Source organism: Canis aureus, chromosome 37, assembly GCF_053574225.1.
Source record: "Canis aureus isolate CA01 chromosome 37, VMU_Caureus_v.1.0, whole genome shotgun sequence".
Taxonomy (NCBI): Eukaryota; Metazoa; Chordata; class Mammalia; order Carnivora; family Canidae; genus Canis; species Canis aureus.
The window spans coordinates 495,682-522,964 of NC_135647.1; the positions used below are offsets into that span (position 1 = coordinate 495,682).

The following is a 27,283-nucleotide window of genomic DNA, read 5'->3' on the forward strand; positions in this document are numbered from 1 at the left end:
CAAATTTCAATTCTTTAGTCAGTCCAGAACAAATTAGAGCAAAAAAAATTTACCAGCAAATCATAAAATACTCCCATTGTATCATCTTCTGGGAGAAGGACAGGAAGAAATTTAGTTTGTAAGGTAGCCTCTTTTGTTTCATAACAATGAAAAGAGAGGGTACGTAATATACTCAATTAAACAGAGGTCATTGGAGAGAGAATTTCTAAACATTGTTTTTGAGAAACAGTTGCTTATGAAAGTCGAATTGGAGTCTGCAGGAAAATGGTGTGTGGGGCAATGATAACTACCAATTTACATAATATGTGACATATGCAATATACATGTACTTTTTTGCAGAGGGACGGAAATAACTCGTTCATAATTTGAGGTAGCCAGGCTGAAACAAAGTGCGTGCCAACATGCTTCTCCTCTGCTTTCTAATATTCAGTTTCATGTATAATTGATAGACTACCATTTTTATGATGGTTAAAAAAAGAGTAAATTCATTATGAGGATTTCAAATATCATCCATTTGCCAGGAAGACTTAGTTTTTCTTTGAATGGAAATTAAACAATCGCCATTCCTGAAGGCATTTCTCGCAGACCAGAAATGTGTTTGGCTTCTTACAATCCCAAATTACTCAGGTTCAAAACTAAGATTGGTAGACAACTAGACCTCAAATATGATCCATGCTTTATATTTATGCAGAGCTGGAATTCATAGCATTTGGGCTGAAAAGCCAGAATAATAGCAAGTGTTAAACTCAGATTATTATACTTGTATGCAGGGGTAAAATGAGGAAATTCCAAACAGAACGAACAGATGACACTTTCTACTCTAGAGCAAGACATAGAGGTGAAAAGAAGTTAATCACATGCATAATTTCGAGATTTTCAAATATATGTCTATTTGTTTACATAATTAAGATTCTATAAAATTATATTTTGAACATGTATCCAACTATAGATGCTATATATACACATATATAAGCTTATAAACTTGCACAATGCATATATAATATAAACATAGATAATATATATCATATTATAAATATGTGTTTACATGCATTACTTATATTTTTGTATTATTTTATTTGTTATAAATGTATGATATTTACTAGTATGTATAATACATAAGTATATAACATATTACATTGTATAACACATTATATATATTACATATTTAGAATAAATTATATATTACATATTAAATATATCACATATTATATGCACATATATAATTATATAAACATATTCACATTATATGATTGCTATATAGTGATATTATATATACTATTATGTTGCTGCATAAATGTATATATACAAAACCATAGACATTGAACTTAATTTGAAATTTGACAGATATTCGAGGGTACTCTTGACTGTATGCAATTTCTTTTTTTTTAAGATTTTATTTATTTATTCATGATACACAGAGAGACAGAGAGAGAGAGAGAAAGAGAGAGGCAGACACAGGCAGAGGGAGAAGCAGGCTCCATGCCGGGAGCCCCACACCGGACTCGATCCCAGGACTCCAGTATCACACCCTGGGCCAAAGGCAGGCGCTAAACCACTGAGCCACCCAGGGATCCCCCTGTATGCAATTTCTAACTTCCATAAGGGCTTTGAAATGAGAACCCTTTCATAAGAGGAGACACCACTGTATCTATTCTCAACAGACCACTCCATAAGCCTTCCAGCTTCTGTATGTGTAAACACATCTTTAATACTGAGCTCAGGAGCTCCTCCCTACAACTTCAGATCAAAGCCAATTTGTTTTTTGAATTGGTATTGGCTATGTTGGCCTTGGTCTACTACAATGTTAAATAGAACCTATGGGGGCAGCCCGGGTGGCTCAGCAGTTTAGTGCCGCCTTAGGCCTAAGGCATGATCCTGGAGACCTGAGATGGAGTCCCACCTCAGGCTCCCTCCCTGGAGCCTGCTTCTCCTGCTGCCTGTCTCTGTCTCTGTCTCTCTCTCTGTCTCTCATAAATAAATAAAATCTTTAAAATAAATAAATAAATAAATAAATAAATAAATAAATAAATAAATAGAACCTGTGGTATAATCACTGCTTATATCACTGATTATTAGACTTCTGTTGTAAGGTGAGTGAAAGAAATACCAAATTACCTGGGAGGTGTGAAAAGGAGAGTTAGTGGCCAGTGTTGGGACGAGAGTGTTTGATGGACCAGCACTGTAACCACTGGACCTCCGCCACTCCAGGTCTCTGTGCTTTGGTTAGCAAATGTTCTGAGACACTAGATTACCCTTAAGGCATCAGTACAATCATTGTAAAAGGCTCTTGAAACCCCTTCTTCCCTCACATGCACATTAAATTCACGCCATTTTCCCCTCATAGACAAACTATTACCAGCCACTGTTACCATGGCACAGACACACGCCAGGGAAAATCCCCACACACAAAAGGGTCATTTTTTTGATTAACTGGTAGAATCAAAAGGAGAAAAAAAATAATAGAGCCCGAACTCAAGCCATGCATAGCCATTTGTCCCACATGCACAAAATATTCATAAAAACAAACAGAGCATGGAGCCAATATGGCAAATTTCAGACATGAGCATGTTTTTATAAATAATCACTCATAAAATTGTGGGAGAAAAGCACAAGATATCCAGTGTGTCCTTCTCCAGTGCTTTGCTGTATATTACGGCTTCATTAGTGACAGAGGCTGTACTTTTTCGAGGAAAAACTCAAAGCTTTGCCACAAACAGGGAGGCATGTGAGCCACAGTTGTGCACAGGAAGGTACATTTTAGTTCTGGTGGCACACACGGCTCCTCTAATCACTGAGGCAAAACTACCCCAACCCGGATATAAAGAAAAAGACCTACAGCTGCACTGTGCAAGGAAACAGCCAGGAGATTGTCTGAAAGACCAAGCACCTGTCTTTCAGCCTGCTGCTCCAGGATTTCTTACCACAGTGCTAAGTCCAAGGACCATGCAGGATGTTAGACTCAGAATACTGGAGCTCAAAATAGCTGCAGTGGGTGCCTTTGGCTTTGCTTGCCCAGTTCCCACACACCCTTTCTTTTGCAACAATAGGGTATTCCTTTGAGAAACTCCTCTACCCCCACTAAGCTCAGCAGTTCAGGTGCATTGTCCTCTGGGTGACCCAAGCCTGCCAGACAGTTTCTTCATCAAGAATTTGGACCTTGAGTGGAAGGGCCCAAGGGCAGTTGGAGGTGATTCATCTCAACGGAGGTGCCCTGAGGAGACCCACTTATTAAATTCTAAAACTGTCTTAGTTCCCTGAAGCTACCCTCATTGTTGCCTTTCCCATGCACTGAAGGCTCTTTTTTTTTTTTTTAAATTTAATTCTATGTTCTATCCCACATCCTTCCAATAAGTTCCACTTTGCTCAAGTTAGCCAGGGTTAGTTTCTGTTGGCTTGAAACCAAAGTACCATAACTGACACAGACTCTTACCAATTACCTTGTTTCCAATTTCTTTTCTACTCTTCACTGCACACTGTTTACCAAGTTCTGCTCATCATATGGTTATTTTCTCTCTCTCTCTCTCTCTCTCTCTCTCTATATATATATATATATATATATACACATTTTAACACATTATGTGTTATTTTATATTCTATGATATTACACTTTGTTATACTACACCATATTTTTTCATCCTTGAAACACCCTCATGCTAGGGGCATCTGAGTGGCTCAGTGGTTGAGCATCCGCCTTTGATTCAGGTCATGATCCTGGGGTCCTAGGATTGAGTCCCTTATCAGGCTCCCCATAGGGAGCCTGCTTCTCCCTCTGCCTATATCTCTGCCTCTCTCTGTGTGTGTCTCTCATGAATAAATAAATAAAATCTTTTTTAAAAACACCCTAATGATATACCTATATTATTGCAAAAATACTGGAAATGAAGAGGTAATTTAAGTTCGAACCTTTGGTAAACAATAGATTCCTGGTCTTCAGGCCCAGAGGACTGATTCAGTGGGTCTAACAGAGGGCCCTGAGAGATCACTTTTCTAACAATTTTCCAGATGAGGATGTTGCTTGTCCAGGACCACATTTTGAGTAGCACTATATTAAGCCCAAGCGCCTCGAACTCTTACATCCTTACAAATGCCCTGAGAAATAGTCTGTGCTTTGTCAGGTCTGAGGAGGGCCCCAAACTACATTTCTAACAATCCCCAGGAGATGAAAATGCCACTAGACCACACAAAGGATTACATGACTGACCCAGATCACACAAGAAATAACTGCTGAAGCCTCAACTTGGTCTCAGGTTTGCCTTCTCTTATTCACTCGATTGTCTCCCCTAAAAAATCCTGGTCTTTACAGATGGGAAACCCGCAACTCTGAAAGGTCATACGATTTGACCAGATCTCACAGCTGGTTAGTTGTATATTTAATATACAACCCCCATCTTTGGTCACCAGCCCTGGCTGCTTCCTTCTGTTGTGCTCAAGAGTTTACAAAGTATTGTAGCTTCACTTCCATCCTGCATTAAACCCTGACAAAGACACCAAGAAATGGGCAAGGCCAGCCCTCACTCACATTTCACTGATGGAGCACCCAAGTGGGGTGCAGACTGCAAAAACCATTTGTTGATGACCACAGTGCCAGAAGGTGCCAAAGCTTGACCTGACCTAAAGCCATTCTAATGCCAACTACATGCTCCCACCCCCTGCGAGAGCCCCCTCCTAGAGAAGGATAGACACATCCTTACTGGGAAAATGGGAAGACCCCAGACACATAGCAAATTATAGGAATCCAAGACTCTGGAGACTGGGTGTCAAAAGTAGAGGTCAACTAGCCCCATCTGGCTGGCAGAAGCATTTTCTCTGGCCTACACAACGTCCATTTTTTTGTGGGTGGGTCAGCTGCCTATTTTTTTTTCTTTTTAGCTGCCTATTTTTAAATACTGAGAAATTTTACATTATAATCCAGAAAGAAAACTATTATGATCTGGCAACACAGAGTCCAGATGCTCACACCTTACAAAAATCAGCTCTTGGTGGGAGGGGAGGAAGGTGGGGGCATGGTGGTCATTACTGTGGCCACATTATCAGTGACATGGATTCACATGATAGAAGACAGACCACTGGCCCCTAGCTCTTCAGCTCCTTCAGCTCATTGCACTCCCCAGGCACCCTATAGACAGGAATCCCCACCATTTGAGTTCCAATGGCTGTAAACAAGAGATCCACAAGACTATGGTACTATAATGTCAACATTTCCCTGGTATACTGGATAGGAAAGTGCAGGCCTGAGCCATGTTGTTTGACAAGAAAGTATGTATCAAAGTACTGGAGAAGAAAAATCCAGATTATGTGCCCTTGCCTCTGTGGTTACATGAAGGTAGTAGCCTCTTGCTTCTGAATGAAAGCTGAGCTCAGAGATGCCCCCTTTTCTCTCATAAAGTATAAGTTCCTAATACTATTTGAATTACCATAGCTCCATACTCATCCTAAAGTTCTAGTACTTTGGTGATTGTTTGCTGGCTTCCAGTAACTCTGCCTCCCTTAAAAAAAAAAAAAAAAAGAATAAAAGAAAGAAATAAAAAATTTTTCATTTTCTCTACCCTCATGGGTTAGCGGTCCCTGTTGCACACAGCCAAGTATGTTCCTGAACGAGGCCAAGGATCCAGCTGGGAAAATCCTGTTTTAGCATAATTTTAAATCACCGAGTCAACACAATGCCACTCTTCTGTTTAAATTACTGAACAATTAGAACTATGTGGGGTGTAATTCCAGGCCGAGTCCAGCCCTGTATGCAGCTCTTTTTTGTTGTCATTGTTAAATGGCAATACTAAAGCATATCCAGGAGTGGACTGAGGGTAGAGTTTCAGGGCAACAAAATTTATGCAAGGAATTTAAACACTGACACCCTCTTTAAGATTTGCCCAGAATTCATCACATCATTAAAACCATAGTCATTCATAAATAAATAAATAAATACACACACATAAAAATGTGTATGTGTGTATATATACGTTGATATGTCTGTGTGTGTATATATGTGTGTGTCACTTATATACATATGTGGGAGGGGGGTTGAGAGCCTGAAGAGCAAACAGCCTTTTCCTCTGGTGTTCTGCTGTCTCCTTGCAGCCTGAAGGTAGAAATAATGAGCCTGCAGAAGGGAGTGACAGATTTTATCTCAGAGACACTGACCCACATGACTCCATTAGCATTGTTCCAAATGAAAAGTCACCCTCCTCTATGGGGATTGGAGGGGCTGCCGGGGACCTAGGAGGCAGGCAGATGTTCAGATTCCATTTGGAACTAGATCCTTCCCCAGAACCAAGGACATGTTGTGCCCTCGCCCCCACATTCCACAGAAGCCAAGCCCTGTCTATTTCTGTGTTATTTGCCTGCAACAGAATGAAAGCCTCTCAAATCAAGGAGCACTACCTATGCCCTTTCTGCTCTAACTGGCATCCATCACCCCTTTCAGCCCACACCAAGGGGGTCCGAGCACCGTGACCTGATGGATGCCCTGCAGTCCAGCCTCGTGGTTCATCATTCACCAGTTCATCTTCCAGGATCCTGTTCTTATGGAAGACCAAAGCCACTTGCCCTCCCTAGGGTTCTGGCTTTTCAGAGAAAACCATCCTTTTCCGGTTTTGAGCCAGGAAGGGAGAGGGAAATGGAGTAGGGAGGGAAGGTCAGAGGGGGTTATATACACACAGAGGGTCACTGAAGACTCCAGGCAAAAGTGTCTCATCCCACAACGTAAAGGCCCTCCAATTCTGAGAGGAGTTATTAGACTCTGACCTTTCATATGCCAGATATTTTTTTAATCCAGAAACGCTATTCACAGACAAGTTTGGGGTCTAATGGATTCCAAATTTTACCCCTTCCTTGCTGTGGGATCTTGTACAGGTTTAAGTAAATTTGTTTAAATGCCTCTGAGGGACTTAGTTTCTTCATCAGCAAAATGAAGACATAGCTTCTATTTTGCAGAATCATCTTATAAAACTAAATGCAAAGAAAGCAATTGTGCACCTAGACGAGTGCCCAGTGCACAGAAGAAATTCAATAAAGGTAGCTTAATTATAATAAGAATAATATTTGAATAAACCCTATAAACACAAAGTCAAGAATTCCACATGCAGAGGTAGCCTTTATCATGTAAAGCTTGCAGTTGAGGTTCCTCTCTGCCTTCTACCCATATCGCCAACTGAAAGCTTTCTCAAGCTATGTTCCTCCCCAAAGGACTGCTTTGGGAAGCCCACATTGCTAGACAAGGCTTTGGTCATGACTTTAACAAGAGCTTAAGAATCCTGAGTGACAGCTCTGTGGCGGGCGTAGCCAGAAGGAACATTTCAGATAGCTCCTCAAGATAGCCCCTCACTCTGGGGAGTCTCAGTGTGTTAGAACATGCTGGAAACTGCAGAGTAAATATAGTATCTTTTCCAGGAGCATCATTCTTACTGAATGGTAAGGCATTTATTTCATTTTTTTTTTATTTTAATTTTTTTTATTTATTTATGATAGTCACACACAGAGAGAGAGAGAGAGGCGCAGAGACACAGGCAGAGGGAGAAGCAGGCTCCATGCAACGGGAGCCCGACGTGGGATTCGATCCCGGGTCTCCAGGATCGCGCCCTGGGCCAAAGGCAGGCGCCAAACCGCTGCGCCACCCAGGGATCCCGGAATGGTAAGGCATTTAAAATGTCATTTTTAAAATTACAACAAATGAGGATATAAATAGAGTAAAAGTGGGGAACAAGATTTTTAACTTAAAATATAAAACTTCAAGAGAAATTCAGTCCCACAGGAACCTATTTCAGGTTCTTGGGGGCTAAGAGGTAGGCAGTTTCTCTCTGTTGCCTTTAGGGTTGCTGGGAAACATTCACCAGGTCCCCATTCACCCTCAAGACAACAGGTGAGGTGGGTGTTATTAGCCCTTTCATTGGCAAAAATCAGGCACAATTCATCTGCAGAAAACAGATCAGTGGTTTCCCAAGGCCAGGATCAGAGGAACTGACCACAGAGGGACATGATTTGGAGAGTGACAAATATTCTACATCTTGCTAGTAGTGGTGGTCACCGGGCTACACACATTCATAAAAGAAAACCTGAATTGTATACCTAAAATAGGTGTAGTTTATTATATATCAGTATAGCAAAATAAAATTGATTTTTTTAAAGGCTTCAGTTTTTAATTAAGAGTTGAAAGTGTCTGTTGACTGTGCATCCAATTATAGGGGGCTAAAATTCAACTCAATTAGAAAACGGACAAACATTGTGGGATGAGATGGATAGAGCTAAAAGCAGAGAGCGTGGGGAGGAGGGGGGACCAGGGCTGAACCATTATTCACGATTTAGATACACAGAGAGAGTGCAGAGGACTTTCCTGTGAAGGGGAGAAAAAAGCAGAAAGAGGCAAGAAGAGGATAAAGAGGCAGATAGAGGGGTGGGGCCCTGGCCAGGTGCGCAGAATCTCCAGGGGAAGGGGTGTGGGGAGGGTGGCAGGGTAGATTGAGGTTCCATGCAAGGAACCTGACATGCTAAAGAACTTCAGGACAGGAGAGATGAGGTATCTGAATACAGAGACGCTTCCAGACATTGCCTCTGTTTTCCTGGACCAACCAGATGTGATCCTCTAAATTTCACCACCCTGCAGGCTGGCTTCTAGTTCCCAGTGGCCTCAATGCTTCAAAACTCTGGTAGGGAACTCTAAACTCTAAATATGCAAGTTGTCCCTCTTCCTTTGGCTCCATGGGCCATACTCCCTACTTCTGTCTACAGAGCTATTCTAGTGCCAAGTGCATCTTTGCCAGGAGGTTCCATACTTAAAAAGTCGGACTTATTTTTAGCTCCTGACAAATCCTCAAGGTTTTTCAATCCAAAACAGAAAGATGAGTGACTAGGCTTCTTTTTGGCTGGGAGTATGGGGAGGGGGTGGGAAAGATAAAAGAGAACCAAACTGAAGTTTGTTGCAATGTCGCTTTTCATTTTTCAATGTTAATTTGGAAATTTACTTCAACTTGCTGTGAACCTTTCCACAGAAATATACTGCACTGAGTACTGAAGTGTTTTAAAAATACTGGCACACTCTGGTAACCATCTGTCACTCTTTGCAGCATATAGCAATTTAAAATTATTGGAACTCTTAAATTAAGTGCTTGAATTTAAAGGTGATCACCACTTTGAGCATGTGGATTGCACAGCTATCTCAACTATAACAGTGCTTCAATTTTCTTTAAGCAGGTCATTTTGGGGAGCGATAAGGGAGTCTGATTGCCCAGCATGCATTGATTTAAAACTACTGGAGTCATCAATTCATTTCTATAAGCACTTCTGTTTGGGTGCAATCTTGCTCTGACAGGCTAAATTGGGCCAAATTGGTCTATACTGCACATGCCCAAAACACTAATGTATTTTGGTAACCTGCCTTTTTAAGGGCAAAATTAACAATCATTTCTGGCTAAGCCAGAAACAACACACCAGCAAATACAGTTGCCTTTTGAAAATACAAGGACATCTAGGTGGGATTTTTCTGTGTCTAATGTCAAAGAGATCTAAAGGGAATGTATGAATTGGTTTTTCAGAGACATTTGGCCCAACATACTGTATTCAATTTTCTCAAAAATAATATGAGTTTTATCAGAATGTAATGCCTGTTGGAGAATTCTGTGTCCTTCCTAGAAGCCACAAGTTAACATTTTATCGCCTCTGAAATACTGAGAGATCACCAGGTTTTGTAACCTGACTGTACACAGGGAATAAAAAAAGCTTTTCTCAAATTAAATATACCCTTCTCAAGTTATAAGAAAAAAAATTAAAGTGTTAAATGGGCAAATAGCATATGGACAGAACGTCTCCTACAACAGATCTGAAGGTAACCCATTGTCAAGCATTCCAACAACAACAACAACAACAAAAAGTTTTCCTCTTAAAAATCTGTGAGGAAATGCTGACTCCGATACAACAAAAATAGCATTGACAGTTGACGTGTGTTGAATGTCAGGTAATCCTCACAGGAACCCCAGAAGGTAACTATTGCAGGCTCCCCACTTCTTTTCACTATCTTATGGAACTTGTCTTTTCATGTATAAAGAACAGATTCCCAGATCTCCAAATAATATTTTTAGGGGATGTTAGAGTAAGAAAGCACACATACATTTATATTCTCAAAGGGTTTCTATATGGTGGCTCTAATGAGGTATGGCATACATACCATAAAATTTGGTCACTGGGAGTAAACAATGCAAATGACATTTAGGAAAAGTATACAGTATACAACTACCTCCACAATCCCGTGTTAGAATATTTCCATCACCCCCAAAAGTTCCCTGGTGTCTACGGTCAATCCCCACTTACCCAACCCCCAGGCCAAGGCCCAAGCCACCCCTGATCTAGAGATTTCATATATGTAGAATCATACAGTATATAGCCTTCAGTATGCGCCTGCCTTCTTTCATGTAGCACAATGTTTGGGAGGTCTATTTTGTAGCATGTGTCAGTTCTTTGTTATTGCTGAGTGCTATTCCATCATATAGTTAAACCACAGGTGATGAACATTTGGGTTGTCTCCATTTGGGTGTGGTTATGAATGGCACTATAATGACAAGCTGTGCATGTGTCTTCATGTTGACATAAATTATCAATTGAAATGAAATGAAAATGAAATTTCATTATCATTTGAAATGAAATGAAATGAAATTTCTTCATGGGTAGAAACCTAGTAGAGGGACTCTCTACTGAGGGTGGCTCAGTGGTTGAATGTCTGCCTTTGGCTCGGGGTGGGACCTCAGAGTCCTGGGATCGAGTCCTGCATCGGGCTCCCTGCATGGAGCCTGCTTCTCCCTTTGCCTGTGTCTCTGCCTCTCTCTCTGTCCCTCATGAATAAATAAATAAAATCTTTTTTTAAAAAAAGAAACCTAGTAGAAGTGGGGATAAGTTTATGTTTAGCTCTATAAGAAACTACCAGGCTCTTTTCCCAAGGGGCTATGTCATTTTATATACCTGTCTTTCCACCAGCAGTGAACAGATTCCCATTTTCCTGAGAGGAGTGGGAGATAAAGCAGAATCGGGTACATAGCCAAATGTTACACAACAAATAACAGCAAAGTAGGGGTGTGTGAAACTAAGAGTCCCAACTCTGTGTCCAATCTTCTTAATTTCACAAAGTTGTGTAGGTTATTTGAGGTTAAACAAATTTCCCTGTTGTAGGACTTAAGAGGATTTAGTGTCCAAATATTTATAAGGAACTTCCAAGAGAAGTCAATAGCATCTAGTGCTTCCACCATATGTTTGGCCCATGGGACCCTTTCCTATCTTAGTCCATGTCTTCTGTTGAATTCTCAAAAAGCAGAGCCTGAGAAGGGACCTGGATGCATGCAGTTTATCGAAAAAACATAGCAGAATGATGGCAGGATAGAAAAGAGCAAAGGGGCCATGTAAGGATGGAGTTTCAGAGAGAGTCCAGCTTTTGCCTGACTGGGGATGAAGAGAAGCTCTGAGACATAATTACAAAGCAATTACATTGCCAGCATTTTGCTGCCAAAGTCAACCAGTCATTGGCCATCAGCTATCCCTCCTTGGTGCAGAGGTAAGGGGGGCTATGACCTTCTTTCCTTGGTGACTCCAAATGGTGGAGGGCAACGTTCAAAGAAGGTGGCTGCTGGGAGCTGTCAGCAATCAACGCATATGTACTGTCATGGAAATGGTCTGAGAGGGGCACCCATGGCATCCATTACAGTAAATTTTCTTCCCTCTCATACAAGCTAACACATCAAACTTCCTCACCCCTGTGCCTTTGCACCTGCTGTTCTAGCCTGAAAATATTACCTCATCTCGACCATAAACATATTGGCTTCTTCTCACCTCTTAGGTCTTAGCTCAAATATCAATTAAAAAAACAAAACAAAACAGAGAAAAAGATGGCAGTCCTAGTAACGGTCATCAAAAGTGGCCATCAATGTTCTACATGACTGAAGGGCTCTCTGAATTTACACACCCTAGTTATCAAATGACTGGGCAGAAACAAAGCACACCAGATAAAAGTCACTTCCTTCCACTTTGAGACACTTCTTTCAGTATCACAGGCCTGCTGGAAAAATGTATCATCCAGAACAGGATAGATTGTGCTGCAGTAACAATAACCCCCCCCCAAAAAAAAACCAATAAACCCCAAATATCACTTTCCCAAAATCATTTCTTGCTTTTCCTACATAGCCATTGTGGATCACCAGAGGAGGAGTGGGATAGAGGCACTTTTCTCTCAAAGTCACTCCCTCAGTGGCCCAGCTGAGTGTTCAGCTATTGATCTCAGTGTTGCTCATCAGTAACTGACAAATCAGAGTGAGAATGTTCCAGAGGCTCTAGCATCAGCAATCAAATGCTCCAGCCCACGTGCAGACGAATGAAACTAGACCATTCTCTTACATCATACACAAAGATAAACTCAAAATGGTTGAAAGATCTAAATGTGAGACAAGAATCCATCAAAATCCTAGAGAAGAACACAGGCAACAACCTTTCTGAATTTGGCCACAGGAACTTCTTGCAAGATACATCTCTAAAGGCAAAGGAAACAAAACAAAAAAAATGAACTATTGGGACTTAATCAGGATTAAAAGCTTCTGCACAGCAAAAGAAAGTCAAGAAAACTAAAAGTCAACCTACAGAATGCGAGAAGATATTTGCAAATGACATATAAGATAAAGGGCTAGTATCCAAGATCTATAAAGAATTTATCAAACTCAACACTCAAGAAACAAAAAATCCAATCACGAAATGGGCAGGAGACATGAACAGAAATTTCACTGAAGAAGATATACACATGGCCAACAAGCACATGAGAAAATGCTCTACATCATTTGCCATCAGGGAAATTACAAATCAAAACCACAATGAGATACTACCTCACACCAGTGAGAATGGGGAAAGTTGACAAGACAGGAAACAACAAATATTGGAGAGGATGTGGAGAAAGGGGAACCTTCTTGTACTGTTGGTGGGAATGTGAACGGTGCAGCCACTCTGGAAAACTGTGGAGGTTCCTCAGAGTTAAAAATAGAGCTACCCCATGACCCAGCTATTGCACTGCTGGGGATTTACCCCAAAGACACAGATGTAGTAAAACACTGGGACATCTGCACCCCAAGGTTCATAGCAGTAATATCCACAATAGCCAAACTGTGGATGGAGCCACAATGTCCTTTGACACATGAATGCATAAAGATCATTTGCTTCAACATGGAGGGAACTGGAGGGTATTATGCTGAATGAAATAAGTCAATCAGAGGACAATCATCGTATGGTTTCACTCATACATGGAATATAAAAAATAGTTAAAGGGATTATAGGGGAAAGGAGGGGAACTGAGTGGGAAAAAATTAGAGAGGGAGACAAACCATGAGAGACTCCTAACTCTAGGAAATGAACAAAGGGTTACAGAAGGGGAGGGGGGCAGAGGGTTGGGGTAACTGGGTGATGGGCACTGAGGAGGTCGCTTGATGGGATGAGTACTGGGTGTTGTACTATATGTTGGCAAATCGAACTTCACTAAAAACAAATGAAAAAAATAATAAATGCTCCACCCCAGAAGTAGCACCTGTCACTTCCATTCACAGCTCACTGATTAGAACTGCTCATAGGCCTGGACTTGCCAAGGGTCTAAGAAGTGCTGTCCCATGTGCTCAGCAGAGGAGAGACTTGGCAGTGGAAGAACTTCTGTCCTTCCTTTCAGGCCTGACTTCATCTAATCCACAGATAATGTGTGGCTCTGGTGACTGTTCTCAGTCAATGAAATCACTCCCTTTCTGGTGGCCCCTTGTGTTAAACTGGTTTTGGAAAGGGCGGAACTTCTAATGGCATAAAGATAGCAATTAAAGAGGGTATAGCAGTGGTTAATGAGCTAGCAAGCTTTTCCAAGAGAACTCTGAAGAACTGTTAAATCCCAAGTCATCAGCCATATAAGCCTGCAGTATTTTCAAATGTATGGACCTTTTCTACTTACACTTTGAGGAAGAGAAAGTTGGTTTGTGTCTACTTCTAAGGTAAATGAAGGTCAGGAAGGCCATAAAACTTATTTTAAGACTGAGCCAGGACAGTGATCTGACAAGGTTATGGAACACAAAACCTTAATTAAAGTTCCCAAGTAAAGAGAAAGAATCTCGCTATTTGCTTATATTAGTCTATGAAGAAAGTCTTTCAAAATTCTGTATCACAAAAATTCTTTGCAGTTAACTTAAAATAAGTCATCTTTTTCAAGGTACTTAGATTTATGATGCAAAGGTAGCTTTTAACTTAATTGTTATTTCTTTCCCCAGGACCTTCCACACACACAACAGCCCAATTAGGAGAGCCTTCTTTTGCTATTCAGCATGTTTGTAGCTGCTGAAGGGTACACTTCACTGCTGAAGCAAGTGATCCTTGCTTATGAGATTAGCTAAATTTAGGATCCTTCTCCACTTGCCTGTGAGTTGCCTAGAATGACAAAGAAGTTCTGAATAAGGTGGAGAGGAGGGATGTAAGAGATCACAATCTATGTCTATTGACATAGTATTGAAGTAATGCAAGCATAAGCCATCCACATGAGCCATGCAAAATTGTCCTCCAGGTTTAAATTAAGAGGGATCACAGAAATTGACAATTTGTTTCCATGGATATAGAAGGAATTTAAGAACCATGATGAAAAAAAAAAAGAGAGAGAGAACCGTGATGATCCACTCAGAAGTCAAACCTCAAAGTATCTAATTTTGCTTATATTTTGCACTTGTACTTGCTCTGCAGTGAGAGTAGCCAAGTATTTAAAGTAGCAGCACTGCCCTCAGTTACTTGGTAGCCTCTGATCACTTCTTGTCAGTTCTTCAGCTATGCACACTAACCTGATGGTAATAATACAGAAGAAATGTTACATACTTAGGCTGAAGAAGAATACCATGATCTCTTCTCTTTTTCCTATTCTGTGTCGTGCCATTTGTTCAACTCATTTACAGCAATGGACAGAGAAGTAGGAATGCCTTTAATGGTATGCTGTTTGACTACTGTGCCTTACCCTCAGTCCCTCTACTGTGGGCTCCTAGCTTTCCTCAAATATGCCACACTCATCTAGGCCTGCAGCACATCATGAAGGTGTTTGGCTCCTGAGAAATTAGAACATCTGGGAACAATAAGCCCACCAAGCCACTGAGGTGGGTGAGGCTGAAGTAGAGTAGCAGATCCTGGGTCATGTATGCTCTAGTTTGTCACAGTGCCAACGGTGGGCTGCTGGAAATCTTTAACAACCAGCTCTTGGGAGGGAGGGAGCCCTAACTGGTAGTGTTTGCCACTTTTGATGGTATAAATACTCCTGCCATAGTTGATTGCAAGCTACCACTGGAACATCATCCATCTTACACATTTCCTGAAAAGCTAACAATTGGCTCTCATGAGCTGGTACAAGCCGGTTCCAGCATACCACCACACAATGGTCAACGCTCTACACCCACACAATGTAAGTACATGAATCAAACCCATATACCTATTTCACATGCTACTTTCCCCTCTCTGGGCTTTTTAGGCATCCAAATTAGCCACTACTGGAGTAGATGACCCTAGATCTTTCCAACTACAACAGGAAATGATTCCATGGCTTACAGGGAGACTTCTCTGAGAACATTTTCTACATTAATAACAGGACAAAAAATAAATAAAAAAAAATAACAGGACAGTCTGATATTGCCTCACTATTTTTAGATCTAGAAAGGGCTGCCAGAAGATTGAAAATCTTATCTAGATTCAGATTTGACTCTACAGTCTTCACCATCTCATCCCTGTATTATTGTAACAGCTTCTTGGATGGTCTCTCCCACTCCAGCCCTTTCTGTAGCTAGGCAGCTATGGGAATAATTGTCCTCCATCAGCTGTGAGAATGAAGCCCTCCAACACCATTTTCATCATGTCATTTCCTTACCAGGCAAGCCTTGGAAGCTTCCTGTGGCTTGTCATATCTAATCCAAACCCTTCAGTTTGGCATTCAAACCTGTCTGCCCATAAGCAAGAGTAATAATCCTAGGCATTGTGGCCTTTCACAACACCAGAGGTCTTTGAAATCCCTCTGGACCCTCCACGTTGGGTCTCAATTTCCTCATTCACAGAAGACAGCAATAACTCTAATTCCCATCTTTCATCAGACTTGCTAGAATACAGAGTATCTAGTAAGCATGCCGTCTGCATACTAAGTCTCAGGGACTTCCAATGCTCTTTTAACACATGCATGTTCTCGATGATCACAAACCCCTTTAAGGACAGATAACATAGAAAAAAATAAACATTTCATTTTAACATTTTGTAGGCCACCAGCAAAACAAATTTTCAAACACCCTGACATTTTCAGAAAGCACTGAGTTTCTCTCTTCCCTGCTTCCACTTGTAGTTCTTGGTATCTTTAATCAGGGTCAATTCTGAAAACCATCTCCCTAGCAAACAGAATGACAGTCAGAGAATGTCTTGCAAGTGGGGTCCTTTTATGTGTCCTACTTCTCTTGTATCAGGAACTGGAACAAATTCCTTCCATATCATATGCCATTGGTTGAGAAACAGACTCTATTGAGGAAAGAGACACAAAGACAGGATATAGAAGATGGTGCTGAGGCCCCAACCTATTGATCCTCTTAGCACACCTGACTTTGCCTACGGCTGTGCTAGACAGTTTCCAGGTGAGACCTTCTCACCTCAAGCCCCTGCCATCTCTCTTCAACTCTGCCTAAGGGGTTTCTCCCAGCACCACCTGAGCTTGCAACTGAGAAATGCAGGGGAATTAACATCCTCTGGGACAGTCCCTACCAATTGTGGGATGGGAGTGAATGGATAAACTCCCAATTCTCCATTCTTCAGAAGGACACTGATGGGCATTCTATATTGTTTTTCAGAAGGTCCCAGAGTCATTGAATCTCATTTTTCCACAGCAGTAACCTATTATTTAACCTATGTTTTATTAGCTTTCCTCTCTTTTCACCTGTTTCCTTGTTCTCCCCAATAAACGACCTTAACCCATATCTTGGGCTCTGCTTTTGGACAAAATAGAACAAAGGCATTGGGTCAGTGAGGGAAGAGAAGGCAGAAGTCCCTACCCTCCCACTCTCACTATGGATCCTGAACCATCACATGGTCATGCAGCAATTGTTATTTGTTCCACTGGGGAATTCCCACCCATGTTCCTTATAAATCCTTATAGATCAGTAGTTCTCAACTAGAGGCAATTTTGAGCCCTTAGAGACATTTGGTTCTATCTGGAAACATTTTCAAATGTCCCAACTAGGGATGAGAGTTGCTACTAGCATCCAATGCATTAAGGTCAGAGTACAGCTAAACATCATACAATGCATGGGACAGCCCTCTTCAACAAAGAATTACCTGGGCCCAAACATCAGTAATGTCAAGGCTGAGAAATGTCATAGAGCAAGCATGAGAACAATTCTGTGGAGGATGATCAGACCACTCTGGTACTAGTTAGTCTCAAATTGGATGTCAGCTATCTACAAGAGTTATCTCAGCACCATCTGCCCAGCACCTGGAGGCTCTGGGCCCATGGAACATGCAGTTTCCCTGGGAGGAGAAGAAGCCACAGTCCTGTGAGAAGCTGAGGTTGGGGTGAGCCCCTCTTGCTAGGACCAGACAGACCGTAGTTCCAGCTGTTAGTCCAGGTAACTCATAGTAAGTCTCTCAAGTCACTCTTCAATCTTGCACACAGAAAAGATATATACCCTGGCGCTCTTATTCTTCTCCCTAAGGAGAATATTCTTAAGACCATTCTCGGCCTATAAACAATTGTAATAATGTAAAAAAAAGACATATGAAAATGAAAGAAAAAAGAAAAAATCCTCCCTTTACAAACTAATGTGTGAATCAATCATAACCAGAGAGGAAGTCACCCTCCCCTGCCACTGCTCTGCTCTGTATCCCCACACACCCAACAAACTACAGGGTGAGAAATAAAACCAGATGCTGAGGTTAGCCTATTGCCACCTAGGCTGATTCAAAATGAATCACAAAGAACATTTTAACGCAAAGAACATTTTCCTTAAAGATTCTAAGTCTCAGGGATCCCTGGGTGGCACAGCGGTTTGGCGCCTGCCTTTGGCCCAGGGCGCGATCCTGGAGACCCGGGATGGAATCCCACGTCGGGCTCCCGGTGCATGGAGCCTGCTTCTCCTTCTGCCTGTGTCTCTGCCTCTCTCTCTATCTCTATGATGACTATCATAAATAAATAAAATTAAAAAAAAAAAAGATTCTAAGTCTCAAAGATGCCACTGTGAGTTCCACTAGAAATAAAGAGTAACAACCATGATGGGTAAAAAAAAAAAAAATCACTGGGGCCTCAAGTGGGCGGGGGGGGGGGGGGCGCATCTGACAGGACAACCATCCCAAGTGAGTCACGTGCCCTGAGGGATTGAACATATAACTGCTGCTCGGCTCCTTCTTGGGGACACTTTCAGCCCACACTGCACCTGGAAGGGCACTGCTCAGGAATTCTACGAAAAGATTCCAGGCAAACTGTCACTGCCAAGTAGGCATCTGCCTACCTGCCCGGCTTCCTTGGCTGCCTGAGTTCATAAGCTCCACTCCCAAATGTGGCTTCCCACCAAAGCCAGGAGCTGGCTACACAATCCTAACTCGATCCCGGTCTCCTGTTAGAGCCCCATGTGCTCTGGAGCAGCTTTGCAAATCGCTAATGGTTTCTTTTTTTGGGAAAAGAGAGAGGCAGGCAAGTGTAGCAGCCAGTTGACTGACAGAAATCCACAAAGCTGGCAGCCAGCCCGGCCCAGAAGACAAAAGTCTTTCGTTCACCTGTCAAGACTGTGCTCCTTCCTCAGGTCTCTTCCTGTGGAGCCTATCTGATTCCTTCAGCCAGGTGTGATGGAGCAGAGCGTGCTGACATCATCACCCAGGGTGAGGGGGTGAGCGGCTGGCTGGGTCGGAAGCCGCCAGGGAAAGCTGGCATAAGATGCTGCTCTCAGCAGAGGCAGAGAGACTTTGGAGAGACTTGGATTTCTCTCCTCCAAACTGGTAGCTCTGAGGAAGAGGGAGCAGCTGGGGGCCAGGGCCGGTCCCCAGGAGGGTGAGGGAGTTCTCCCTACTTGCCTCTTGCCCTGGCTTCTTCCTTCTGTCAGGCCCTTCCCAGAAGTAAAGGACCCTTTCAAAGCTATGGAGAAACATTTAGCCAGACTTAAGTGAATCGGGCAGAGCCTTTAGTTATTACTATTATTTGGTGATTCTCTTTGCTGTTTTGACCAGCAAATATGCTATTCAGATTTTCTTAGAGCAATGGTGCTCTCAAAGTGTAGCCCCCTGGGCAGGCATCACCAGGGAATGAATTTTCAGATGTGAATTCCTCCCCACTGACTCCCAACCCTCTTAAGTCAAAAACTCTGGGGGGGGGGGGGGTTGGGGGGGATACCTAGCAATTGGGTTTTACATGCTCTCCAGGTGATTCTGATGCACTCTAAGGTATGCAATCCACTGTTGAGAGGAGCGGAGTTCACTAGGGCCAGGCTTCCCAGGCAATTGCAGCTCCCAGAGAGTTCACACCCAGCAAATGCACACCTTCTATTAGCCTTGCTCCCTGACTTCGCCTTAGCATTACCACCCCTCTCCCCAAAATATTATTTTACTGACTTCAAGCTTTTGAAAATTTGCAATTTAAAGTTTTCCTCTGAGTGTGAATGTTATATTAGCATAGATTTCTCATAGAACGCAAATGTCGCTAGTCAAATACATTTCAAAGCTGAAAACCCCTTGTTCCTGTCATCCCGTTAGTGAATTTATTTTACCCTACTACAAGCAATCCTATATGAACCTCATCAGCATTTTTTAAACAAAACGGTTACTTGTTTGAAAATGATTGTATGGAGTCAGACGGGCCGGAGACGCTTCTGGAAGCACCAGCGCTGTGGCTGCCCAGGGAGAACCCCAAGCCCAGTTCAAGCTGGTGCTGGTTGGCGACGGCGGCACCGGCAAGACCACGTTCGTGACACGTCACCTGATGGGTGAATTCGAGAAGTATGTAGCCACTCTGGGCGTGGAGGTCCACCCCCTCGTGTTCCACGCCAACAGGGGCCCCATCAAGTTCCACGTGTGGGACACTGCCGGCCAGGAGAAGTTCGGCGGGCTCTGGGACGGCTACTACATCCAAGCCCAGTGTGCCATTATGATGTTTGATGTAACGTCAAGGGTTACTTACAAGAATGTGCCTAACTGGCATAGAGATCTGGTACGAGTGTGTGAGAACGTCTCCATTGTGCTGTGTGGCAATAAAGTGCATATTAAGGACAGGAAAGTTAAGGCAAAATCTATTGTCTTCCACCGAAAGAAGAACCTTCAGTACTATGACATTTCTGCCAAAAGTAACTACAATTTTGAGAAGCCGTTCCTGTGGCTTGCTAGAAAACTAATTGGAGACCCTAACCTGGGAGTTTGTCGCCATGCCTGCTCTTGCCCCCCCAGAGGTGGTCATGGATCCAGCTCTGGCAGCACAGTACCAGCACGATCTAGAGGTTGCTCAGACGACCGCACTCCCGGATGGGGATGATGACCTGTGAGAAGTGCAGCTGGAGGCCAGCGTCAGAAGTCTAGTTTTATAGGCAACTGTCCTGTGATGTCAGTGGTGCAGCGTGTTTGCCACTTTTATTATATAGCTGAGCAGAACATGTGCTTAATCTTTGGGATGCTGAAGGAGATGAATGGGCTTCGGAGTGAATGTGGCAGTTTAATCAGTACCTTCATTTTTTTGGACCTGCATACTTAGCTGTTTTGGAACACAGTTGTTTCCTTCCTGAGTTTCAGATAATGAGACTGCTACAGTCCCATCACAATATCCAGTGGTGAAATCTCGTTTGTCACTGTCATTCCCATTCCTTTTCGTTTAGAATCAGAATAAAGTTGTATTTTAAATATCTAAAAAAAAAAATGATGGTATGGAGGGGAGGGGAGGTGGAAGAGGAAAGAATATATATATATATATATATAAATACACCCTCATGGACCTTCCCTGTGACAATTTCCCCAACCCCCCAGCCAGAATAAATTCTTCCAAATCTAGCTCCTACTGCATGGGCGAATATGAAATAAAATGTTATTACTCAATGTTGGCAATAATATGATGAAAGAAACACTTCTGTACACTTCTCGGAGATGTAAATTGGAGTAAGTTTTCGGGAAAGCCACTGGGCAATAGAACCCATGACCCAGTAAGTCTTCTTGTTAGTATCTAACCTGAAGAAAATTTTAGGAAAATAATGGTCAATTTTTTAGGGGATCTGTCTAACCCACCGACTGACTATCCTTTTGATAACTGGCTCCCATGTGTACTGGTAATACAGCACAAAGGTTGAGGGCAGATTTTGGAGCTCACAACCTAGGTTTGAAACCTGACTCTGAGACAAGACACCTGTGGGACACGGGATAAGCAACTTAAATTTTCTGAGCTACAACAGCAGCATCCAATTAAAAAATGATATAAGTACTATCTCTCCCACGTGTTGGTTGTATGAGATGCCCCATTGTAAGCACTTGGCAGTGGCTGACACCCAGTTCACACTCAGGAATTGTAAACTAGTATTGCTTTATGATTTTATGTCTCTCTTCTATAGCTGACTGGCCGTAACATAAGCTGGATCTATCAGATTTTTCTCCTGGGAATTTGGCATTGTGACTCAGAGCCAGCTAGTCAGTCTATTTGTTGCTGGGAGCAGAGCATAAACCATATTCTTCCATGTGGACGAAGAACCTGTGAAGCCTCTTCAAAGAGGTTTACAACACAGCAGCAAAAGCAAGAAATAGTGTGAGTCCTGAGGGCTTCCCAAGCTTCAGTTCTGCTCTATCCTGGCAGCCTGGCTTTATTCTTGTCCTTGATTTCAGCAAACAGTTAGTTCCTTCTAATACCTAGAAGAGCATGATGATTATTGCCTCTCTGTCCCTCAGGTCGAGTCGTTGCTGTCTTCTGTCCTGCTCTGTGCCTTGGGGACTGAGAGTGGGATTATCACCACCCACGGCCCCTTCCCCTTTTAACCACACCCCATGACCTTGTGTTTTCATTTTTGAGTTCTTTTTTAATTGCTTCAATCCTATTATGTTCTTCTATAACACAAAGCATATGCATGGGATTTGCTTTTATTCCCTGAGTTATAGTTTTCTTTTAGACTAGGTTGTCTTTTCCTGTTATGCCTTTTCCCCCTCTGCAGAGCGTTTTACAGCTTCCATGTGGTTTTCCTTTTCATCTCATGGTTATCATGAGACACTTGTCCAGAATTTCTATTTGATCCACTATAGTGTGAGTGAGTGAGTTCCCTTTAAGTTCTTTTCCACTGAGGCCTATTTATATCTCTCTAAACTACAAATAAAGCCTGGGTATCCCAGGTCCTAGCCAGTTGTTTTTGTTTTCCTTTTGGTGGGTCTAGCAAGCTTGAGTGGAAGAGGTAAAAGAGAATGAAAGAGAGCTCAGCGGAGGAAGTAAGCAGCTGTTATTAGAAGACTTGAATTCTTAGAGTTTCCTGATTTTGACAGATGCCCGTCCTAAACCAGGGCCCATGACACCGACATAACAGTGTATCCCAAGGCCCTGGGAGCTGTGCTGGGTATTCAGACTGGGCTCTGATGGAGAAGCCCTGGAGCCTTTCCTTCTCCAGGGAGGGTCATCATCAGTTGCTCACTTCTCATTTAGCTTTTATACTACCCTCAACCCAGTCAAAAGAGGGGAAAAATAGGGGCAGGGAGTTCTTTGTTTCATTTCTTTCCAGTTTGAGGATGGTTAATGGAAATAACAGAGATTGTTTGGACTCTGTGGCAGAGACTGTTATGGTCACCAAAAGCTTTCTGTCTTCTGGTGGGCACACAGAAAGACTGTCTTTCCCAACCTCCCTGGTGGTTAAGGACGTCTGGCCAGGTGAAGTTAGCTACTTCTAAGCTGATTCCATAAAAATTTGTCATTTCTGATTCTCTACCCTACTTCCTCTTAGTGAGAGGACTTTGAGGATCTATAAGAGGAAGAATCCATAGATGGAAAGAACCTTTGTAGCTACCTCACAAGAATAACCATTTGGGTACATGATGAGTGAAAAAGGAAGTTGCACAAGCATGTAAAACACTGAGCTTTAAGCATTGCATGTTTCAACTATTAGCTTACCCTGAAGAATACATTCACCTGTATTGTTTCTTGAATTTCGTAGCTGTGGTTCAGTGACCTGTCATGTCACATTACAATATTTTAATTCTTTTCTTAGCTGCCACTTGACAAATGTAGGGCATTCAATTATTCCCTTTGCCTGTTTTGTTCTACTAGTGATCTGCTTCTTGTTTACTTGCTAGTTTTTACTAGTTTTCATTCATTTCATTAGGGATATTCTGTAAAGCCATGCCATGCAGTCATTGTTATCCAGAAGTAACACAGCATATATTTTTTCAATCTGTTATAACCGTTATTCCATACTATCTTGCAATGTATGTAGGTAATTACAAACATGTTTCTTTTCCAGACTGTAAGTTTCTTGAAATCAAGAATGATGACCTAGTTTTCTTTTTTTAATAAAATAATTTTTATTGGTGTTCAATTTACCAACATACAGAATAACACCCAGTGCTCATCCCGTCAAGTGTCCCCCTCAGTGCCCGTCACCCACTCACCCCCACCTCCCGCCCTCCTCCCCTTCCACCACCCCTAGTTCGTTTCCCGCAGTTAGGAGTCTTTATGTTCTGTCTCCCTTTCTGATATTTCCCACACATTTCTTCTCCCTTCCCCTATATTCCCTTTCACTATTATTTATATTCCCCAAATGAATGAGAACATACACTGTTTGTCCTTCTCCGATTGACTTACTTCACTCAGCATAATACCCTCCAGTTCCATCCACATTGGAGCAAATGGTGGGTATTTGTCGTTTCTAATGGCTGAGGAATATTCCATTGTATACATAGACCACATCTTCTTTATCCATTCATCTTTCGATGGACACCGAGGCTCCTTCCACAGTTTGGCTATTGTGGACATTGCTGCTAGAAACATCGGGGTGCAGGTGTCCCAGCGTTTCATTGCATCTGAATCTTTGGGGTAAATCCCCAACAGTCATAGGGCAGGTCTATTTTTAAGTCTTTGAGAAACCTCCACACAGTTTTCCAAAGTGGCTGCACCAGTTCACATTCCCACCAACAGTGTAAGAGGGTTCCCTTTTCTCCGCATCCTCTCCACCATTTTTGGTTTCCTGCCTTGTTAATTTTCCCCATTCTCACAGGTGTGAGGTGTTTTCTCATTGTGGTTTTGATTTGTATTTCCCTGATGGCAAGTGATGCAGAGCATTTTCTCATGTGCATGTTGGCCATGTCTATGTCTTCCTCTGTGACATTTCTCTTCATGTCTTTTGCCCATTTCATGATTGGATTGTTTGTTTCTTTGGTGTTGATTTTAAGAAGTTCTTTATAGATCTTGGAAACTAGCCCTTTATCAGATACGTCATTTGCAAATATCTTCTCCCATTCTGTAGGTTGTCTTTTAGTTTTGTTGACTGTATCCTTTGCTGTGTGTGCAAAAGCTTCTTAACTTGATGAAGTCCCAATAGTTCATTTTCGCTTTTGTTTCTTTTGCCTTTGTAGATGTATCTTGCAAGAAGTTACTGTGGCCAAGTTCAAAAAGGGTGTTGCCTATGTTCTCCTCTAGGATTTTGATGGAATCTTGTCTCACATTTAGATCTTTCATCCATTTGAATTTATCTTTGTGTATGGTGAAAGAGAGTGGTCTAGCACTACATTCTTCTGCACGTGGATGTCCAATTTTCCCAGCACCATTTATTGAGGAGACTGTCTTTCTTCCAATGGATAGTCTTTCCTCCTTTATCAAATATTAGTTGGCCATAAAGTTTAGGGTCCACTTCTGGGTTCTCTATTCTGTTCCATTGATCTATGTGTCTGTTTTTGTGCCAGTACCACACTGTCTTGATGACCACAGCTTTGTAGTACAACATGAAATCTGGCATTGTGATGCCCCCAGATATGCTTTTCTTTTTTAAAATTCCCCTGGCTATTCGGGGTCTTTTCTGATTCCACACAAATCTTAAAATAATTTGTTCTAACTGTCTGAAGAAAGTCCATGGTATTTTGATAGGGATTGCATTAAACATGTAAATTGCCCTGGGTAACATTGACATTTTCACAATATTAATTCTGCCAATCCATGAGCATGGAATATTTTTCCATTTCTTTGTGTCTTCCTCAATTTCTTTCAGAAGTGTTCTATAGTTTTTAGGGTAGAGATCCTTTACCTCTTTGGTGAGGTTTATTCCTAGGTATCTTATGCTTTTGGGTGCAATTGTAAATGGGATTGACTCCTTAATTTCTCTTTCTTCAGTCTCATTGTTAGTGTATAGAAATGCCACTGAGTTCTGGGCATTGATTTTGTATCCTGCCACGCTACCGAATTGCTGTATGAGTTCTAGCAATCTTGGGGTGGAGGTTTTTGGGTTTTCTACGTAGAGTATCATGTCATCGGCGAAGAGGGAGAGTTTGACTTCTTCTTTGCCAATTTGAATGCCTTTAATGTCTTTTTGTTGTCTGATTGCTGAGGCTAGGACTTCCAGTACTATGTTGAATAGCAGTGGTGAGAGTGGACATCCCTGTCTTGTTCCTGATCTTAGGGGAAAGGCTCCCAGTGCTTCCCCATTGAGAATGATATTTACTGTGGGCTTTTCGTAGATGGCTTTTAACATGTCGAGGAAAGTTCTCTCTATCCCTACACTCTGAAGAGTTTTGATCAGGAATGGATGCTGTATTTTGTCAAATGCTTTCTCTGCATCTAATGAGAGGATCATATGGTTCTTGGTTTTTCTCTTGCTGATATGATGAATCACACTGATTGTTTTACGAGTGTTGAACCAGCCTTGTGTCCCGGGGATAAATCCTACTTGGTCATGGTGAATAATTTTCTTAACGTATTTTTGGATCCTATTGTCTAGTATCTTGTTGAGAATTTTTGCATCCATGTTCATCAGGGATATTGGTCTGTAATTCGCCTTTTTGGTGGGGTCTTTGTCTGGTTTTGGAATTAGGGTGATGCTGACCTCATAGAACGAATTTGGAAGTACTCCATCTCTTTCTATCTTTCCAAAGAGCTTTAGTAGAATAGGTATGATTTCTTCTTTAAACGTTTGATAGAATTCCCCTGGGAAGCCATCTGGCCCTGGACTCTTGTGTCTTGGGAGGTTTTTGATGACTGCTTCAATTTCCTCCAATATTAGCCTGTTCAGGTTTTCTATTTTCTATTTCTTCCTGTTCCAGTTTTGGTAGTTTGTGGCTTTCCAGGAATGCGTCCATTTCTTCTATATTGCCTAATTTATTGGCGTATAGCTACTCATAATATGTTTTTAAAATCGTTTGTATTTCCTTGGTGTTGGTAGTGATCTCTCCTTTCCCATTCATGATTTTATTAATTTGAGTCTCTTCTCTCTTCTTTTTAATAAGGTTGGCTAATGGTTTATGTATATTATTAATTCTTTCAAAGAACAAACTCCTGGTTCTGTTGATCTGTTTCACATTTCTTCTGGTCTCGATTTGGTTGAGTTCTGCTTGAATTTTAATTAATTCTCTTCTTCTGCTGGGCGTGGGGTCAATCTGCTGTTTTATCTCAGCTCCTTTATGTGTAAGGTTAGCTTTTGTATTTGAGTTCTTTTCAGTTTTTGAATGGATGCTTGTATTGCGATGTATTTTCCCCTTAGGACTGCTTTTGCTGCATCCCAAAGATTTTGAAGGGTTAGTATCTTCATTCTCATTAGTTTCCATGAATCTTTTTAATTCTTCCTTAATTTCCTGATTGACCCTTTCATCTTTTAGCAGGATGGTCCTTAACCTCCACGTGTTTGAGGTCCTTCCAAACTTCTTATTGTGATTTAGTTCTAATTTCAAGGCATTATGGTCTGAGAATATGCAGGGGACAATCCCAATCTTTTGGTATCGGTTCAGACCCGATTTGTGACCCAGCATGTGGCCTATTCTGGAGAAAGTTCCATGTGCACTTGAGAAGAATGTGTATTCAGTTGAGTTTGGATGTAAAGTTCTGTAGATATCTGTGAAATCCATCTGGTCCAGTGTATCATTTAAAGCTCTCGTTTCTTTGGAGATGTTGTGCTTAGAAGACCTATCGAGGGTAGAAAGAGCTAGATTGAAGTCACCAAGTATAAGTGTATTATTATCTAAGTATTTCTTCACTTTGGTTATTAATTGGTTTAAATATTTGGCAGCTCCCACATTCGGGGCATATATATTCAGGATTGTCAAGTCCTCTTGTTGGATAGATCCTTTAAGTACGAGATAGTGTCCCTCTTCATCTCTCACTACAGTC

At 41.9% G+C, this 27,283-nt stretch overlaps 1 long non-coding RNA gene and 1 pseudogene across 3 annotated transcripts in view; one reads left to right on the top strand and one right to left on the bottom strand.

Moving 5' to 3' along the window:
• The window catches only part of LOC144306627 (uncharacterized), a 201,647-nt gene that overhangs the window by 96,521 nt on the left and 77,843 nt on the right, over window positions 1-27,283 (bottom strand). The gene's annotated exons all lie outside the window — the stretch shown is intronic.
• LOC144306369 (GTP-binding nuclear protein Ran-like) lies at window positions 19,383-20,872 on the top strand (annotated as a pseudogene).